We start from the raw sequence: 15,159 nt of genomic DNA on the forward strand, positions 1-15,159 counted from the left end.
TTGAGCAAGCCTTTTTGTAGACATAGGTTTTCAACTTTCTCTAGTAAATGCCTAAGAGTAGAATGGCTGAGTCATAGAGTCAGGGATTTTTAATCTTTATTAGAAATTTCCAAATGGTTTTCTCAAGTGATTATGCCATTAAAAACTTTTTTCAACATTTATTCATTTTTGAGAGACAGAGAGAGACAGAGTGTGAGTGGGGTCGGGTCAGAGAGAGAGGGAGACACAGAATCTGAAGTAGGCTCCAGGCTCTGAGCTGTCAGCACAGAGCCTGACGCGGATCTCTAACTCATGGACCACGAGATCATGACCTGAGCTGAGGTCAGACACTTAACCGAATGAGCCACCCAGGCACCCCTTGATTGTGCCATTTTACACCAATATATCCCAGATACTCTTTGCCACTTGCCAGTCCTTTTAACTGTAGTGGGTGTCTAGTGGCATCTTACTCTGTGTGTGTGTGTGTGTGTGTGTGTGTGTGTGTGTGTGTGTGTGTGTGTTTAATGTTCATTTTTAAGAGAGAGCGCGCATGTGTGTGTGCCTGTGAGCTGGGGAAGGGCAGAGAGGGGAACGGAGGATCGGAAGCGGGCTCTGGGATGACAGCAGCAAGCCCAATATGGGGCTGGAACTCACCAACCACAAGATCATGACCTTAGCAGAAGTCAGATACTCAACTGAGCCACCCAGACGCCCCCTTATTATGGTTTTAATTTGTGTTTCTCTGGTGGTAAATTATACTGAGCAGTTTCTCTCCTTCTTTTCAGCTATTCTGTATCTTCTTTTTTGAAGTACTTCAAATCTTTTGCCCATTTTTATTGGACTATTTATTTTTTTAATACTGTTTTGTAGGAATTCTTTATATGTGCAGGATGAGTTTATTGGATGAATGTATTGTGAACCTTTTCCCTATTCTGTAGCTTTGCTTTTACTTATCTTACTCAGTTAATGAGCAAAGACTTTAATTTTGTTTTTTTATGGTTAGTGCCTTACATTTTTTTTTTAGTATAGTTGACACACAATGTGACATTAATTTCAGGTGTACAGCATAGTGACTCAACTTCTCTATATGTTCTGCTGTGCTCACCACAGGTGTAGCTGCCATCTGTCACCAGACATGCTATTACAGTACCATTGCCTGTACTCCCTATGCTGTGCCTTTTATCCTCGTGACTTATTCATTCCATGACTGGAAGCCTGTATCACGCACTCTTCTTCACCCATTTTGCCCATTCCCCTGCCCCCCTTCCCTCTGGTATATGGTTAGTACCTTTATGATCTGTCCAAGAAATCTTTGCCTGCCCCAAGTTTGTGAACATTTTCTCCTGTTTTTTTGGTCTATACTTTTTTTTAAGAGGCAAAACTAATATAACATAAAACTAACCATTTTAAAATTGGCAATTCAGTGGCATTTAATAAATTCACACTGTTACACAATCAACACCTCTCTATAGTTCTGAAACATTTTCATCATCTCAAATAAAACCCTGGACCCATTAAGCAGTTACTCCCCATTCTTCCTTCCTTCAGCCTGTGGCAAATCACCAATCAATCTACTTTCTATCTCTATTGATTTTCCTATTCTGGATATTGGTATAAACGGAATCATGCAGTATGTGATCCTGTGTGTCTGGCTTCTTTCACTTAGCTGATGGTTGGATACCAGACCGTTATCAGATGTATGATTTGTAAATATTCTTTTGCTTTCTTGATAATGTCCTTTGATGCACTCACGTTTTTTATTTCGGTGAAATAATTTATCTATATTCCCTTTTGTTGCTTATGCTTTTGGTGTAACCTAAAAATTCATTGCCAAATCCAGGGTCATGAAGATTTTTACCCCTTGCCTTCTTCTAAGAGTTTTATGGTATTGGCTCTTATATTTAGGTCCTTGATCCATTGTGAGTTAATTTTTATGTACAGTGGGAGGAGTCCAACTTCATTTTTTGCATATGAGTAGTCGTCTCAGCACTACATCTATCTGTATGCCTGTACCACACTGATTTGATTACTATAATTTCATAGTAAGTTTTAAAATTGTGAAATGTGAGTACTCTAATTTTGTCCTTTTTTTTTCAAAATTGTTTTGACTATTCAATTCCATATGAATTTGAAGATTTGCTTTTTTATTTCTGTAGATAAGACCATTGGAGTTTTGATAGGAATTGTACTGGATTTGTAGCCCACTTTGGGGATTATTGCCATCTTAACAAAATTATTAAGTCTTCCAACCCATGAACACAGGATGTTTTTCTATTTACTTAGATCTTCTATAATTTCTTTCAGCAATATTTTATCGTTTCCATATGTGAGTCTTTCACTTCCCTGAGTAGATTTGTTCCTAGATACGCTATTCTTTGTGATACTATTGTAAATTATGGAATTGTTTTCTTAATTTCATTTTCAGATTGTTCATTACTGGTGTATAGTAGCACAACTGATTTTTGTGTGTTGGTATTGTATCTGCCACTTTGCTGAATTCATTTCTTACTTCTAGTAGTTTTTAAAAAAAAATTCTTTGGGATGTATTATTTGTGCAATTATGTCACCTGTGAACAGAGATAGCTTTATTCTTTATTTTCCAGTTTGGATGCTTTATTTCCCTTGCCTAATTTCTCTGGTTAGAACTTCCAGTACAGTGTTGAAGAACATTGGTGAAAGTGGGCATCCTTGTCTTTATTTCTAATCTTAGGGAGAAAGCTGTGTCTTTTTACCATTGAGTATGATGTTAGCAGGGGCGTTTTCCTAATTGCCCTTTATCATGTTCAGGATCTTCCATTCCTTGTTCTCTGAATGTTTTCATCATGAAAGGATGTTGGATTTTGCCAAAAGCTTTCACTGCATTGGGGCGCCTGGGTGGCGCAGTCGGTTAAGCGTCCGACTTCAGCCAGGTCATGATCTCGCGGTCCGTGAGTTCGAGCCCCGCATCAGGCTCTGGGCTGATGATGGCTCGGAGCCTGGAGCCTGTTTCCGATTCTGTGTCTCCCTCTCTCTCTGCCCCTCCCCCGTTCATGCTCTGTCTCTCTCTGTCCCAAAAATAAATAAAAAACGTTGAAAAAAAAAATAAAAAAAAAATAAAAATAAAAAAGAAAAGCTTTCACTGCATCAATGGAGATGTTCGTAGGATTTTTTCCCCTTTGTTCTATTACATTGAATGGTTTTCGTATGTTGAACCGCCTTAAATCCCAGGGATAAATCTCACTTGGTCATTGTGTACAGTCTTTTTAATATGCTTTTGGATCTGCTTTAGTCGTATATTGTTGAGGATTTTCTCATCTAGATTCATAAGGGATATCGATCTGCAGTTTTCTTTCCTTGTGGCATCCATGCCTGGTTTTGGCATGAGGGTAATATTGGCCTCATAGAATGAGTTAGGAAGTATTCTCTCTTCTGTGTTCTGGAAGAGTTTGGAAAAGGTTGGTGTTAATTTTTTAAATGTCTAGTATAATTCACCAGTAAAGCCACCTGATCCTGACCTTTTCATATTGGGAGGTTTTTGATTAGTGATTCAATCTCTGATAGGTCTATTTCAGATTTTTCTTTGGGGCAGTTTTGATAATTTGTGTGTTTCTATGAATGGGTCCAATTCATCTATATTATCCGATTTGTTGGAGTATAATTGTTCATAGTATACTTAGAATTCTTTTTATTAAAAACAATTTTTTAAGTTTACTTATTTATTTTGAGAGAGAGAAGGAGAGAGAATGAGTGAGTATGAGTGGGAGAAGGGCAGAGAGAGAGAAGGGGAGAGAGAATCCCAAACAGGCTCTGTGCTGACAGCGGGGCTCGAACTCCCAAACAGAGAGATCATGACCTGAACCAAAACCAAGAGTCTGACACTTAACTAACTGAGCCACCCAGGAGCCCCTCTTATAATTCTTTTTAAAGCCACTCTTTCAAGGCATGATTGACATACAGAAAGCTGTACATATTTAATGTATACAATACCATTAGTTTGGAGATAAGTCTACACCCATGAGACCATCACTGAAATCAAGGCCATCCAAAAGATTCCTTCCTTTCTCTTTATTTACTAAATTAAAATTTTTTTCTTTTTTGCTAAGAGCCCTTGGCAAAAAAAAAAAAAAAAAAAAAATCTACCTTCTTAGCTAATATTTAAGTATACAATACAGTATTGTTCATTATGGGCTCTATGTTGTGTGGCAGATCTCCAGAATTTACTCATCTTACATAACTGAAACTTTGTACGCTTTGGCCGCCACTTCTCCCAAGCATTATGGTAATGATTATTCTACTCTCTTTGAATTTGACTATTTTAGATTTCTCATAAAAGTGGGATCATGCAGTATTTGTCCTTCTGTATCTGGCTTATTTCACTTAGCATAATGTCCTCCAGGTTTATTCGTGTTGCAAATGACAGCATTTCCTTCCTTTTTATGGCCACTAATATCCCACTGTGAGTGTGTGATAGGATATATGTCACGTTTTCTTTCTTTTTTTTTTTTCAACTGAAGTATAATTAGCATACAGTGTTATATTACTTTGCACAACATAATGATTCAACAATTCTGTTTTTTCTCACCCCCCCACGATGATTCAGCAACTGTATACATTACTCAGTGCTCATCATGATAAGTGTACTCTTAATCCTCTTTATCTATTTCACCCACCACCACCACCACCCCCCATTTCCCCTCTGGCAACCATCAGTTTGTTCTCTGTATTTAAAAGTCTGGTTTCGGGGGAGCACCTGGGTGGCTCAGTCAGTTAAGCGTCCAACACTTGATTTCAGCTCAGGCCATGATCTCACGGTTTGTGGGATCAAGTCCCACGATAGACTTTGCACTGATGGCGTGGCGTGTGCTTGGGATTCTCCCTCTCTTCTCTCTTCCCTTCCCCTGCTCACTCTCTCTCTTTCTCTCAAAATAAATAAATAAACATTAAAAAGAGTCTGGTTTTTTGTTTGTCTCTTTTCTCTGTTTTTTATTTGTTCTGTTTATTAAATTCCACATGTGGGTAAAATCATATGGTATTTGTCTTTCTCTTTTTTACTTATTTCACTTAGCATTATGTACTCTAAGTCCAATCATGTTGTTGCAAATGACAAGATCTCATTCTTTTTTATGGCTGAGTAATATTCTATTGTGCATATAGACCACATCTTCTTTGTCCATTCATCTATTGATAGGCAACTTGGTTGCTTCCATATCTTTGCTATTGTAAATAATGCTGCAATAAACATACAAGTGCATATATCTTTTAGAATTAGTGTTTTCATATTCTTTGGATAAATATCTAGTAGTGGAATTAATCATATCGTAATTCTATTTTAAATTTTTTTAAGGAAACTCTATATTGTTTTCCACAGTGGCTGCACCAATTTACATTCCCATCACAAGTGTATGGGACTTCCTTTTTCTCCACATCCTCACCAACACTTGTTTCTTGTCTTTTTTTTTTTTTTTTTTTTTTTTTTTTGAGAGATAAAGAGAGAGAGAGATGGAGAGAGAGATGGACAGAGAGGGAGAGAGAGAATCCTAGACAGGCTCCACACTGTCAGCTCAGAGCCCTACAGGGTCCAGTCCAACAAACCATGGGATCATGACCTGAGCCAAAACTGAGAGATGCTTAACTGACTGAGCCACCAGGTGCTCCTTGTTTCTTGTCTTTTTGATTCTAGCCATTCTGAAAGGTGTAAGGAGATATCTTACTGCGGTTTTGATTTGCATTTCCCTGATGATGAGTGATGTTGAGCACATTTTCATTTACCTATTGGCCATTTGTATGTCGTCTTTGGTGAAATGTGTGTTCAAGTCCTTTACCTATTTGGTTTTTTTGTTTGTTTGTTCGTTTGTTGTTACTGAGTTGTAGGAGTTCCTTATATTTTTTGGATATTGACCCCTTACCAGATAGATGGTTTGCAAATATTTTCTCCTGTTCCATAAGTTGCTTTTTCATTTTGTTGATTGTTTCCTTTGTTGTGAAGAAGCTTTTTAATTTGGTGGAGTCCCACTTATGTATTTTTTTAAACACCTGTGCTTTTGTTCATATCCAAGAAATCATACCAAGAAGTCCAATGTCTAGAAGGTTTTCCCTATGTTTTCTTCTAAACCTTTTATTGTTTTAGCTTTTACATTTGAGTCTTTAATCCATTTTGAGTTGACTTTTATATGTGGTGTGAAATAAAGGTACAATATCTTTCTTTTGCATGTGGAAGTCTAATTTTCCCATTACCACCTGTTGAAGAGACTGTTTTTTTCCCTGTTGTGCATTCTTGGCACCCTTGTCGAAGACCAATTGATCATATATGCATGGGTTTATTTCTGGGCTCCCTATTCAGTTCCACTGACCTATATGTCTATTATTATGTCAATACCATACTGTTTGATTACTGGAGCTTTATAATATAGTCTGTAATCAAGGAATAGGATACCTCCAGCATTATCCTTCTTGCTCAAAATTGCTTTGGTTATTTGGGGTCTTCTTTGGTTCCAAATGAATTTTGTTATTTCTGTAAAAAAAAAAATGCCATTGGAATTTTGATAGAGATAGAGATTGAATCTGTAGATTATTTTGGATCATATGGACATTTTGATGGCATTAATTTTTCTAATCCATAAACATGGGGTATTCTTCCATTAATTTATGTCTCTAATTTCTCTCATCAGTGTTTTATAGTTTAAAGTGTACAAGTCTTTCACCTCCTTGGTTAAGTTTATTCCCAGGTATTTTATTCTTTTTGATGTTATTGTAAATGGTACTGTCTTCCTAATTTCCTTTTCAGATAGGTCATTGTTAGTGTATAGAAATGCAACTGATTGGGGCGTCTGGGTGGCTCAGTTGGTTAAGTGTCCGACTTCGGCTCAGGTCATGGGCTCACAGTTCGTGGGTTCCAGCTCCGTGTCAGGCTTTATGATGACAGCTCAGACACTGGCGCCTGCTCTTGATTCGGTGTCTCCCTCTCTTCCCCCTCACCCCCCCCCTTACACTCTGTCTGTCTCTCAAAAGTAAACATTAAAAAAATTTAAAAAAACAAAGAAATACACCTGAGTTTTGTTTGTTTGTTGATTTTGCATCCTGAAACTTTACTGAAAGTGTTTAGGTCTAACAGGTTTTGTGTGTGTGTGTGTGTGTGTGTGTGTGTGTGCGTGTGTGTGTGTGTGTAATCTTTAGGGTTTTTAACATATGAGATCATGACATCTGCAAACAGATCATTTTACTTTTTTCTTTTGGATTTAGAGTTTTTAAAATTTTTCTTGCTTAATTGCTCTGAGTAAGACTTCTGGTACTATGTTGAATAGAAGAGATAAGAGTGGACACCCATTCCTTGCTCCAAATCTTAGAGAAAAAACTTTCACCTTTTCACCACTGAGTATGATTTCACCACTGAGTATGCTATTAACTTTGGGCTTTTCGTAAATGTCCTTTATTATGTTCCTTCTAAATAAGCGTCTTTTTTTTTTTTAATGTTTATTTATGTTTGAGAAAGAATGGAGGAGGGACAGAGAGAGAGAGAGATAGAGAAGCCCATGCAGGGCTTGAACTCATGAACCTGAGCGTAGGTTGCTTAACTGACTGAGCCGTCTGCGTACCCCTGACGTAAGTTCCTTCGATACCTAATTTGTTGAGAGTTGTGGTTTTGTTTCAATCACAAAAGGGTGTTGAGTTTTGTCAAATGTTCTTCTGCATCTTGAGATGATCATGTGATTTTTATCCTTCGTTCTGTTAATGTGGTATCTCACACTGATTCATTTGCGTTTGTTGGGATCTTTTTGTTTGTTTTGTTTTTTTATTTGAGAGAGAGAGAGAATGGGAGTGGAGGAGAGGGGCAGCAGAAAGAGAGAGTGTATCTTAAATAGGCTTCACAGCGGGGGGCCTGACATGGGGCTCGATCCCATGACCCTGGGATCATGACTTGAGCCAAAATCAAGTCACATGCTTAACCGATTGAGCCCCCAGGTCCCTGGGATCTTTGTATTCTAGGGATAAATCCTACTTGGTCACTTTGTATGATCCTTTTAATGAGCTAATAAATTTGGTTTGTTAGTATTTTCTTGAGGGATTTTGCATCTATATTCATCAAGAATATTGGCCTGAAGTTTTCTTTTCTTGTAGTGTTTTTGACTTTTGTATCAGGGTAGTATTGGCCTCATAAAATGAATTTGAAGTGTTCTCTCTTCTTCTAATTTGTAAGAGTTTGGGGACTGTTTTTAATTTTTCTTTAAATGTTTGGTAGAATTCACCCATGAAGCTATCTGGTCCTAGACTTTTATTTGTTGAGAGTGGGTTTTTTTTTTTTCAAAATTTTATTTAAATTCTAGTTAGTTAACATACAGTGCAGTATTGGTTTTAAGAGTAGAATTCAGTGGTTCATCACTTACATACAACACCCGGGCTCATCAGAACAGGTGCCCTCCTTAATACCCATCACCCATGTATCCCATACCCCACCCATCTCTCTCCATCAGCCCTTAGTTTGTTCTCCATCCATAAGAGTCTCTTACAGTTTGTTTCCCTCTTTTTTGTCCCCCATTCTGTATGTTCATCTGTTTTGTTTCTTAAATTGCACATATGAGTGAAATCATATGGTATTGTTTTTCTCTGACTGACTTATTTCACTTAGCATAATACATTCTAGCTCCACCCACATCATCGCAAATGGCAAGATTTCATTCATTTTGATGGCTAATATTCGATTGCATATATGCCACTTATTCTTTATCCATTTATTAGTCAGTGGACATTTGGGCTCTTTCCATAGATCAGCTATTTTTGATAATGCTGCTACAAACATCAGGATCCATGTACACCTTTGAATCTGTATTTTTGTGTCCTTTGGGTAAATACCTAATAGTGTAATTGCTAGATCTAAGATAGTTATATTTTTAACTTTTTGAGGAACCTCCATATTGTTTTCCAGAGTGGCTGCACCAGTTTGCATTCCTACCAACAGTGCAAGAGGGTTTCCCTTTCTCCACATCCTTGCCAACACTTGTTTCCTGTGTTGTTAATTTTAGCCATTCTGACAGGTGTGAGGTGGTATCTCATTGTGGTTTTTATTTGTATTTCCCTGATGATGAGTGATGTTGAGCATCTTTTCATGTGTCTGTTAGCCATCTGGATGTCTTCTTTGGAAAAATGTGTATTCATGTCTTCTGTTGTTGGGAGTGTTTTGATTGCAGCTTTAGCCTTCCTTTTTGTTATTGGTCTGTCCAGGCTTTCTGTTTGTTGATTCAGTCTTGATAGATGATGTGTTTCTAGGAATTTTTTGACTTCTGCTGCATTGCCCAGTTTGTTGGCATATAGTTTTTCATAATAGTCCCTTATGATTCTTTTTATTTCTGTAGCATCAATTGTAAAGTTTCCTTTTTTACTCACAATTTTATTTATTTGAATCTTCTCTCTTTTTCTTAGTCCATCAACCCTTAATTTTATCAATGTTTAAATTGTTTTTGTATTCTCTGTTTCATTTATTTCTGCTTTATTTTTTTCTTTCTACCGATTTGGGGTTTAGTTTGTTCTTTTTCTAGTTCTTTGCGGTATAAAGTTAGGTTGTTTGAAATCTCCTATTTTTATTTACTTATTTATTTTTATTTTTTAAGTAGGCTCCGTGCCCAGTGTGGGGCTTGAACTCACAACTGTGAGATCAAAAGTCAGATACTGTACCCACTGAGCCAGGCAGGGGCCCCTGAAATCTTCTATTTTAGATAAACATTTGTTGCTATAAATTTCCTTTGTACAACTGCTTTTGCTACATCTTACAAGTTTTGGTATAAGGTATTTTCACTTTTGTTTGTTTATGAATATATTTTCTAATTTCCTTTTCTATTTCTTCTTTGGCTCAACGGCTAAGAGTTTGTTGTTTAATTTCTATGTATTAGTGAATTTCCCCCTTTTCTTTCTGTTATTGATTTCTATTTTCATTGCATTGTGATTAGAAAAGATACTTGGAATGACTTCACTCTTCTTAAGTTTATTAAGATTTGTTTTGTGACCTAGCATATGATCTATCCTGGAGAAAAAAATGTGCCCTTGAGAAAAATGAATATGCTGCTGCTGTTGGGGGGAATGTTTTACATAGGCCTGTTAGAGCCATTTGGTCTATAGTGTTGTTCAATTCTGTTTCCTTATTGATTTTCTGTCTGGATGATTTATCCATTACTGAGAGTGGGGTATTAAAATCTCCTACTATTTTATTGTATTGGTGTGTATTTCTCCATTTATATCTGCCAGCATTGGCTGTGTATACTTAGGTGCTTTGATGTTGAGTGTACGCATATTTCAAGCTGTTATATATTCTTGTTGCATTGACCCTTTAATCATTATACAATAACCTTCTTTGCTACTCTCTTGGTTCCCATTTGCATGTAATATCTTCCTCTATCCCTTCATGTGTAGCCTATGTGTGTCCTTAAATCTAAGGTGACTTGTAGACAGCATGTTGTTTGTTGTTTTTTTTTTTTCTTATTTTTTTAAAGGATTTCCTTTTTTTTTAAATTAATTTGTTTATTTTGAGGGGGTTAGGGGCAGAGAGAGAGGGAGAGAGAGAATCCCAAGCAGGCTCTGCTCTGTCAGTGTGGAACCTGACACAAGGCTCAAACTCACTAACTGAACCTTAAGATAATGACCTGAGCCAAAATCAAGAGTTGGATGCTCAGCAATTAACCCACCCAGGTGCCCCGGCTTTGTTTTTAAATCCATTCACCCATGCTTCTTGGCCTTTTGGCTAAGATCAAGTGTAAATCCATTCATCCACGATATGTCTTTTGATTGGATTGTTTAGTCTATTTATATTTGAAGTAATTATTGATAGGTAAGGACTTACTCTTGCCATTTTGTTAATTGTTTTATGTCTTTTGGGTAGCTCTCTTATTCCTATCTTACTCTCTTGTCTTTATTGTGATTTGAAGGGATTTTTTTGTCGTGATATGCTTTGATTCTTTTCTCTTTATCTTTTGTGTACCTACTTTGGGTTATTTCCTTTGTGCTTACTGTGAGGTTTACATCAAACAATTTATAGGTATGTCAGTCTATTTTAAGCTGTAACAACTTAACTTTAATCATATATAAAAACTCTACATGTTATCCCCCCCACACACGTTTTGTTATTGATGTCAGATTTTACCTTAAAAAAAAATTTTTTTTAATGTTTATTTTTGAGAGAGAGAGCGCGCATGCGCATGTGAGCAGGGAAGGGGCAGAGAGAGAGGGAGACACAGAATCTGAAGCAGGTTCCAGGCTCTGAGCTGTCAGCACAGAGCCCAACGCAGGGCTCAAACCCACAAACTGTGAGATCATGACCTGAGCCCAAGTCTGCCGCTTAACCGACTGAGCCACCCAGGTGCCCCAGATTTTACTTTTTTTTTTTTTTTTTAATTTTTTTTTTCAACGTTTTTTATTTATTTTTGGGATAGAGAGAGACAGAGCATGAACGGGGGAGGGGCAGAGAGAGAGGGAGACACAGAATCGGAAACAGGCTCCAGGCTCCGAGCCATCAGCCCAGAGCCTGACGCGGGGCTCGAACTCACGGACCGCGAGATCGTGACCTGGCTGAAGTCGGACGCTTAACCGACTGCGCCACCCAGGCGCCCCCAGATTTTACTTTTTTAAAAATTTGTGCTTTCATTAACAACTTTGTTTATAGTTATTCTTTAAAAATTTTTTTTTTAAAAATTTGTCCTTGAGAGAGAGACAGAGTGTGAGTGGGGGAGGTGCAGAGAGAGAGGGAGACACAGAATCTGAAGTAGGCTCCAGGCTCTGAGCTGCCAGCACAGAGCCTGATTCAGGGCTCGAACCCACGAACTGTGAGATCATGCCTTGAGCTGAAGTCAGACACCTAACTGACTGAGTCACCCAGGCGCCCGTTTATAGTTATTCTTAATACTTCTGTACTTTACTTTTTACGCCAGTGTTAAAAGTGATTTACATTACCATTACATTACCATTACAGTATGACAGTATTCTGTATTTGTCTTTATACTTACCTTTATTAGTAAGATTTATACTTTCATATGCTTTCATGTTCCTGTTTAATGTCTTTTCATTTCAACTTAAAGAACTCTTGTTGGTACTTCTCATAAGGCATGTCTAATGGTGAAAAACTCCCTCAGATTTTGTTGGTCTGGGACAGTCTTTATTTTTACCTCATTCTTGAAGGACAGTTTTGCTGAATATAGTATTGCTGGTTGACATTTTTGTCCCCTTTCTGTTTGAGATCTTTCTCTTTTTTTTTTTTTTTCATTTTTTAAATTGTTTTTATTTATTTTTGAGAGAGAGAGAGCACAAGTGGGGAAGGGCCATAGAGAAAAAGAGACACAGAATTTGAAGCAGGCCCCAGGCTCTGAGCTGTTAGCACAGAGTCCAATGCAACAGCCTGAGCCGAAATTGGACGCTTAACTGACTGAGTTACCCAGGCACCCCGAGATCTCTCTTTTTAAAATAGTAATAGTACAGCCATTACAGCTCTTTTGTTTACTGTTTGCATGGAATCTGTCTTTCCATCCTTTTACTTTCTTTTTTTTTTTAATGCTTGTTTATTTTTGAGAGAGACAGAGACACAGTGTGAGCGGGGGAGGGGCAGAGAGAAAGGGAGACAGAATCCAGAGCAGCCTTCAGGCTCTGAGTAAGCTGTCAGCACAGAGCCTGACGTAGGGCTTGAACTCACAAACTGTGAGATCATGACTTGAGCCGAAGTCAGACGCTTAACCAACTGAGCCACCCAAGCACCCCTCATCCTTTTACTTTCAACCTTTCTGTCTTTGAATCTAAAGTCTCTTAGGGGCTCTTTAAAAATATCCCACTCCCTTCTCATCTCCCTGATTTCTAATGAGAAATCCATTAATTTTACTAAGTCTCTTATGCATGATGAATTTTTCTTTGGCTAATGTTAAGATTCTCTTTTTGTCATTGGCCTTAGACAATTTAATTATAAAGTGCCTCAGTGTGGGTTTCTTTATGTTTATCCTTCTTGGAGTTCATTGAACTTTTAGGATATTTAGATTATTGTATTTTATTAAATGTGAGACGTTTTCAGGCACTGTGTCTTCACATATTCTGTCTGCCCCTTACTCTCTGTCCTCTTAATCTGGGATTCCCATTATGCATATTTTAGTACTTTTGATGGTGTCTCACTCTCCTAAGCTCTGTTCCCCTTTCTTCATTCTTCTTTTATTTATTCTCCTCAGACTGGATTGTCCTATCTTCAAGTTCACTGATTCTTTCTTCTGCCTGCTGAAATCTGCTGAAAACTACCTTTTAGTAGTTTTCATTTTGGTTACTGTACATTTCAACTCTAGATTTTCTATTTGGTTCCTTTTTATAATTTATTTTTCTTTATCAATATTCTCTATTTGTTCATACATTGTTGTCCCAGTTTCCTTTAACTCTTTGTCCCTGATATCCTGTAACTTTTTGAGAATATGTAGGACTGTTGATTTAGATTCTTTTTCTGGTAGACTCAATGTCTGTGCTTCCTCAGGGACAATTTCTGGTCATTTCTCCTGTGAATGTGTCATACTTTCCTGTTTCTTCACATGTTTTGTAACTTTTTGTTGAAAACTGGACATTTTGATTATAATGTGGCAACTCTGGAAGTCAGAATCTTCTCTCTTCCCAAGTTGTGTTTTTGTGGCTTGTTGTGGGCTATGGTTGTTTGGTTAGTGACTTTTCTAAATTATTAAGTCTGTGTTCTTTTTTAAATGTTTATGTATTTTTGGGAGAGAGAGTGTGTGTGTGTGCATGCATGTGTATGGAGTAGGGGCAAAGAGAGAAGAGGACAGAGGATCCAAAGTGGGCTCCATGCTGACAGCAGTGAACCCAACATGGGGCTTGAACCCATGAACCATATGATCATGACCTGAGCCAAAGTTGGATGCTCAACCGACTTAGCCGCCCAAGCTCCCCAAGTCTATGTTCTTTTTAATGTGTGGTCTCTGAAGTCTGTCTTCCTTTACCTGTGTTCAGCTAGTGATTTATTGGAAAATTTCTTGAATTCCAAGAGAGAGAAGAAAAAAGAACTCTTCTACTTTTTGCAAGTTGATTCTGCACTGGGACACTCCCTCAACACTTAGCCAGGCCATTTAGCCTGGCCATCTGCCTTAGTCTTTGCTTCCAAACAGCTTAGGGATGAGACAAGGATGAAAGATTTAGGTCTTTGCAGGTGTCTTCTGAGCATAAGTCTTGCCCTGGTCATGAACATGGCTTTTTTAATTTCCCAGTACACATAGGCACTTTGAATGCCTTAATTTCTGAAGGAAACTACACCCAGATTTTCCCATGAGGCTTTTAGTACTCTGTTGCGTGCCTAATATATAATCTTTTCCCCCAAACAGCTGAGGTTGTTCATTTGCCTTACATTGTTCCAGGAATGCTTACTGCTTTTCCACCCCAAATGAGCTCTGAGATTGGCAAACCGAAGGCAGGTGCCTTGCATTAGTCCTTCAGGTAACACCCAGACAGATTAGACCAGCAAACATGATTCTATGGTCTGCTCTGCTCTGGAATCAGTAACCAGGTCCCACACTGGGGATATGGGCTGCCATCTGCAAGACAGCCCTCATTCTGAAGAGGAGGGATGGGACAATGGCAAGTAAAAATTCCACAAAGTCTTCCTACTGTTTTTAAATTGCCTTTTTCTTTAATCAGCATTCATTTGGTTGCTGTAAACTTTTGACCGTTTTGTAGAGTTCTGACAAAGTTGGTTTTGATAGTTTTTGTTTGACTTTTTGATGTTTCTATGGAGGAATGGGCCTAGGAGCCATCCACTGTGTCATTTTCATGGATATCACTACATTCCTTTTTTTTTGTTTCCTAGAAACTTTATTTTTAGCTTTTACATTTAGGACTTAGATCATACTAGTTGACCACAAATGGGTGAGACTCTTTCCAGATTCTATTTTGTTTCATTGATCTATTTATCTTAATAAACACCACATTGTCTTAATTACTGTAGCTTTCTAGTAAAGCTTGAGGTCAGGTGAGGTAAGCTCTTCAATTTTATTTGATTTTTTTCAAGACTGTCTTGGCTGTTCTAGGTCCTTTGCTTTTCAACATAGGTTTTAGAATCAGCCTTTTAAGTTGCACAAAAACAATCTTCTGGAATTTTGTTTGGGATTGTATTGAATATATAGATCAATTTGTGGGAAACTGTAATCTTAGCAATATTGTCACTCAATTCATGAATATGGCATATTTTTTCATTTA

This window comes from Panthera leo, chromosome A2, assembly GCF_018350215.1.
Source record: "Panthera leo isolate Ple1 chromosome A2, P.leo_Ple1_pat1.1, whole genome shotgun sequence".
Lineage (NCBI taxonomy): Eukaryota > Metazoa > Chordata > Mammalia > Carnivora > Felidae > Panthera > Panthera leo.